The following is a 6,775-nucleotide window of genomic DNA, read 5'->3' as shown; positions in this document are numbered from 1 at the left end:
CTCTCTCAAAATAATATAATCCAGTGGTTGGATTCTAGTATTTGGCTGGTTTTGATAATACCTGGTTTGGAATGAAAGTGACTGCAAAGTTGCAGATGTGTTTTTTTTTGTTTGTTTTTTTTTTGGATGTTTATTCCCTGCTTTATTTTATCAAGAGAAAGAGATAAAAAATGTTATCTGCCTGATGCCAATCCCAGTCTCTGACAAAACCCTAACTGTAGAACAGGTATGAGCCTGTAATGGTTTGTCCTGTGGGGACCGCAGTTGGCTGGTGAGTCTCTTGTAATATGGAAAAAGTCTGTGGGGCCGATACACTGTCATAACCTGTAAGTCAGATACAGAGTAATGCAACCAGAGCTAAACTGACATTTTGCTTGACAAACATTTTGTTTGTTGTCTTACAGTGAAAAGCAAAAGCAGCACAAGCACATACACAGCACCCACTCTTACACTCAGAACGAAGGGACAGAAGTTGGCATTAAATAAAACCAAGTCTGTCATTTCCACTCTAGCTCTCTGCCGCTTCTCTACTGAAGCTGTCACAAAAATATCTTGATATGCAGACAGAGAAGTGACTCAGTGCAACTCACTGCCTGTGCTCATGAAAGCTACGTACCTTGATAGTTGCACACATCACACGCACCGTCTGCACATGCTCCTCTAACACTGAAGTTGTCACAAAAATGTTCTGGACTGAGAGTTAAAGGTATGACTCAGTCAGACTTATTTTACTTCCTATACTTTTCACGTCTCTCTCTCTCTCTCTCTCTCTCTCTCTCTCTCTCTCTCTCTCTCTCTCTCTCACACACACACACATGCATGTCTTGATTTATGTTTTCTTATCCACATGCATTCACAAACACCCACACAGACATTCATATACAAAAGTTATGCCGTCACTAAGGTACAGACACTTTCTGACTCATTGAGACTTTAGCATTTCTGTGTCTCTCTGGCACACACACACACACACACACACACACACACACACACACACACACACACACACACACACACACACACACACACACACACACACACACACACACAGACACACCCTACCACCCTGAAACAGGCCTGTATTTTAAGTCTCAGCAGTATCCTCAGGGTAAAGCTCTGGCAGCTATCAAAGAATAAGGATTCATCTCTAATATGCTAACACACACAACCACACACACAAATGCACTGTCCAAGCGATGTTACTGTATGCACAGTAAAAATAGAACCAAGTGCTTTGATTTGTTAGGCTGTTGTGTGAGCTTTATCATTCATTTTGTCACAGAATTTTAACGTCTGTTAGCTGCATATGGGTTCATGTCATACATGACCCACTCCGCTGTGTCCCACCATAATGGGAATTCAAATGAACATTCTTTGTTACTGCAAGCTATCAAACTGTTTGTGATGAACGTATTTGGGAAACGAGACCTTTAAAATGCTTAGCAAATATCAATTAAAAGAAAATGTGTGGCGGAGATGCTTTTGTTTCATGGCTTTACTAGCATTGCAACAGTTGTTCTAAAATATAAAAATAAGACACAGATGACACTCAAAGATGATGAATGTGTTATTATAAAAACATTTCTCATGCTGTGCACTCCTGATCTCTGAAGAGCTCTTAACGAGTGATCTTTAATGAAATTTCTAATGAGTGGATCATTAAATATCCATAATTATGTCACAGTACTCTCAGAACAGTTATTGCCGCCCCACTGAGTCATTATCGAGGACAAAAGGTAGGATGTTGTCTCATTTGTCTTTTGTCAGATCATGTACTGTAGATTAATATCAATAATATAAAACCATGTGTGAGTAGTGGGTGACTCAGTTTATTAATATAAAACAGATCTGATATCCTCTGCACACATCTGCTGTATGTGTACTGTATGTTTAATGACGGTTTCATAGCAGATGCTTGAAAATGCCACTGTATATATTTTTCCATTAACTACCATGTTTACACTATATATGGTGTGTTTTCACCATCACAGCACATTCTTTTCGTGCATTTTAAGGACTAGTTGACCATTTTGACAAATGTGTTAATCACCCTTGTTGCAGTGATGAGAAAATGCTAGTATGCTAGACATACAACTACATGGCTGCTACTGACTAGTTTGACCCCCCAAAAATTTCAGTGGACTCACCAAAGTAATTCTGAAGATCTTGTTTCAGGTTTTTCCATCAAGCCTCGTTTCACACATATTACACATAACTATTTTAATGTCCTGAAGAAATCCCGATTTCCCTGCTGACTCTGTCAGGTGTTGATCAGGTGTCAACCTGTTTTTCAGTCATTGTCTTATGTTATTTGAGCTGATCTGACCCTGTGTCAGATCAGCTGTGATCAAAATGTCTATGTTGCTTTTTTGTGTTCAATCATTATATTATTTTTTCAATTTTATTCTTGATTTTATCGTAAGCCTATAGCTGTAGAGTGAACACTGAGATAGACTCTTTTTATGTATTTGTCCATACGCTCTTAACAGGATGGTTTGTTGAAAAAGCACCTCCGCATTCCTTTAGGGGCCATGCAGCAAAATGGTGGATTAAAGCTGGATTCAAACTGTGCAAATGTAGTGGTTTAATTAGGGTCACACATAAAGCCATCAGAGTTAGGTTTGGGTCACGTGACTCAAAAAACAATAAAGAGTTGTTCCATACTACAACTTTGTGTTTGGTGCTTCTTTCACGCATCCATCCACTGTTCTGTGTCTAAATACCAGGTATTGTGTTATGTTTGCTGCAGCTACTGTGCATGACCCCACAAGTAATATGTTTATGTTGGTTGATTTTTATTTCTCAAATAATTGACTTGACTCCAAAAGTCACAGTCATATTTACGCTTTTATCATGGAAATTATTTTATGCCACTACTTTTTATAACTCATTCGTATGTGTGATTCCTCCGCCTCGAAACAGCTATATCACGAAATATTTTGCACTGAAATCCCAATACCAATGCAGGTATGTCCTCCCACTGTTCTGTCTGAAGTGTGCCTGTGAGATTTGTTCAGTTTAACATTGAACAATAAATCTTCTGATATCCTGCCTCCGCTAGCCATCAAAGAAATACCTTCCTCCTGCTGTGGACTGCATCTCTATCTTTCTTCTTTTCACTCTCCTCCGGTTTTCCAGAAGCCCTCATGGGTACAGCTAAAAAAAAAAAGTTATCTAAGGATTTTCACATATATAAATGAAATAAGACTCTTTAAAAGTAGTTTTTTTATTGATTGTCATTGCACACATTGAGTGCAAATGTCTTCTGGAATGCATGGTTAGTGAAAGATGTAAAAGATAAGAAGTGTATCTTTATCTTGCATGAATCAGGATCCTACATTTGTTGATGTGTATAAATGTGTGACTAACAAAGTTAAAAACAAAAATCCAATTGAGAAACTGTTTGTCTGACTTGTTTTCCATATTTCATTCCACATAACAACTCTTTATACCTGCTGACTCTGGTGTTTACAAAAGATGTTCAACTATTCCAAATGAATTGAAACACATACTTAGCTGTTTCACGCTCTGTCAGCCACTATATCAGTATGAGAGCAACTACGCTTCAGAAACAAGATTTGAAGATCACCGTATGGAAATATGTTTTATTATTCTTTTAAATTTTGGACATTTAACGCAATTTTCAACACTTCCATAATCCTGCTCATCAATCATTATCAGATATGTTTTCTCATTCACCCCCTGCAAGCTTCTTCTCAAATCTAATTGTTCAGATACTTCATAAATCTGTGGCGAGCTTGAAAGCTTGAAAAACAAATTATGTATATAAATGGTACACCAGTGCTAAACCATGCACTCAGTTGCTTTTCTTCATCCATTTCCAAAACTTGGCTTTTCATAGTCATATGACGTGATTTCATATTGTAGTACAGCACAGAAAGGCAATTTTCTAGAGGTACTCACATGCCTTTGTATTACACATGATAATGTTTCATATTGGCAAATCCCTGTGAAAATAGAACATGAATCCCTAAAATGTAATTCCAATTCTGCTTGACATCTCAATTTTATTTGACCTCCTCTGCTCACAGCCTCCTACAGGACATGCCACTTCATACCGTGTTATGCTGTTTTTTATTTCTCCATGTGTCTTTTGCCTTTAGGTATAGAGGTAAATTTGTTATGAATTAAATCTAAATCCAATTGGAAGCTTGTGCATAAATTAGGAACAGAAGTTATAAAGCACTTTGTTAACTTTATTAACTATGAATATCTACTACTCTCCTTTCGGCTTATGCCGTGAGTTCGGGGTCGCCACAGCGGATCATTGTCCGCATGTTGATTTGGCACAGTTTTTACGCCGGATGCCCTTCCTGACGCAACCCTCCCCAATTTCTACCGGGCTTGGACCGCTGGGGAGGGGGAATGGGCTGTTAGGGGTTCAGGGTCTTGCCCAGGGACACTTCGACATATAGCCAGGGCCGGGGATCAAACCACTCACCCTGCGGTCCGTAAGCAACTGCCTTTACCAACTGAGCTATAGCCGCCCCTGGGTTTATTAACTATGAATATCTCCTGTATTAATGAGTCAATCGCCACCAGGATCCAAAAAACACTCTAGTTTTTGTGGACGTCACCTAGATTAAAATCAGTCAGTAGTCACCCACAGATGCGTATTTGCCAGCCTACCTATAAAGTGAGTTTTAAAAGGTCAGATAAATATTTGTCTTTATGTGCTTCTGTGTGGTTGTATTTATGTGATAGCACTGCTCACCTATACACAGAAGCCACAGTTTTTGTGACATGCTCTCACTGGTGGAATGCTGCAGGATTAGTTCCATTTCTAAATGAAGTAGATACTTCATTATAAGGATCAATGCTGTGCTTGGTGGAGCCCTTTAAAGCTAATGTTTGATTGAGATGTTGGGTTATATACAGTATATAAAACTGATTTGAAATCACGGGGAATCATCATGGATGGATTACTGAATGGGTATCGGACCAGGGACCAAAGCCACTAAAGTTAGTCTTATTTCTTGTTTGCAAGAACTCAGAAAATGAAAAATGAACAAGTTGCAGAATGACTCAATAATGCTGAATGTTCAAAATTGGACACAAAATAACAAAACGAGACACAAGTTTGTTTTCTAGGGATGCCGGAATTGCCTCTTTGCTCTTTCCACAAAGCCAACACTGGTAAAATGCAATTTCCAGAAGAAAATGTCAGTATGTGCTAAATTTGGCAAAGGGAGGAGTGTGTTCATTTTCTTTTGAATTCCAGCTTTACATTGCGCAGTGTACAATGTACAGTGCATGTGAGACTGCTGGCATCAAGAGAAATAGATGGAAATTAGTTTAGCAATTACTTATTTTTACCAAAACTCTGATCTTTCTCTAAACCTAACCAAATACGTTTTGTGCATATTTTACCCTAATTACATACTTTTAGTGCCATAATATTTTATATTGTAAGCATGATGATAAAAGTTCAGCAATATGGGGCTGACTATGAAGCAGGCCCTGACTCACACCTTTTATCTATGTTGGACAAACAGAATAGCCACTGTATGTTTTACTCTCCAGGGTGGACTCCTTAAATGGAAAACAAGTGAAATAGCTGATTGTTTTACATGATAAATGGTTATAACATTATCCAACAGCTGTCTGAACAATGCCTGTGGTCCATGCAAAAATTGAATTGACTTCACAACATCCGTCCAGTGTGTCTGTTATTACACACTGAGTCTGTTAAAAGATAACGATGAACACACTGAGGTTCATGCTGCATTAATTCTCAGTGATGACAAATATTCAGCGTTATCCCCAGTGGGATGTTTACATACAGCACATGGACAGGGGTGAAATTAAACACTTATTTTTTAGAAGGATAGACTATTATGTTTATGCCCATATCACTTCAAATTAGGCAGTTTACTGTATCTGACACTATGTGTCATTAGACATGTTTTACGTATTTCTTTGTTATGCTTATTAGACTAGAATCTCATAAAGTTGACTCCAAATAATAAATTAAGTTAACAGTTAACAGAACATCCATTACTTTTATCTGTAGCTTTTTTGACCAGTGATCATATTGAACAAGCATTTCTACTGCTTTGATCTTAACCCATCATCCATATTCATGCCAATATACACTGCCCACATTGAAACATGAACCCTCACACTTACAAATAATTAAGACTTCACTGGAACCTGAGGCTTTAACTTTAATATCATTGTACCACACAGTTATCATGTTAAGACAATATTAGCCTTTATTTGGGGTCTGTATCCATGGTGCAACAATTAGTGTAATGTAATATTTTGTCCAGGTCAGCATGTACAGTATGTTCTCTTCAGACCGGCCTTCATGTCCCAGTTAGCTCTCTCCCTGGTCTCTGCTTCTACTGCCGCTTCACTACGGCGTCTCCAGCCTCTGGGCTCCAGTCATGTGTTTCATGCTCTGATGACACCATAACTTACCACAGAGGAGATTATCCAGTCAGTCCAACTGCTCTCTGATCTCTTCCAACTGTGCATCCATGTGCAGCCCTCTCTCCCTTGAATTATGTTTGTATACAACTATTCTGCATTACAGATTTATGTTCACTATTCATTGGCAATGCAGGGATTTAATGAGATGTATAAAGCCTTGGGTGGTGGATGGGCGCATACTATATGTGTTTGCTCTCTAATATTTATATTACTATAAAAATACAACTGTAAATTGTGAAATGTACATTTCCACACTAGTAAAAGACATAGGACGTAAACTACACAACCACATGAATTACATTTTGTAATGAAAGTATTA

The sequence above is a fragment of the Channa argus genome, chromosome 3 (genome assembly GCF_033026475.1).
Source record: "Channa argus isolate prfri chromosome 3, Channa argus male v1.0, whole genome shotgun sequence".
NCBI lineage: Eukaryota > Metazoa > Chordata > Actinopteri > Anabantiformes > Channidae > Channa > Channa argus.
Note: the sequence above shows the minus strand (reverse complement) of the source record.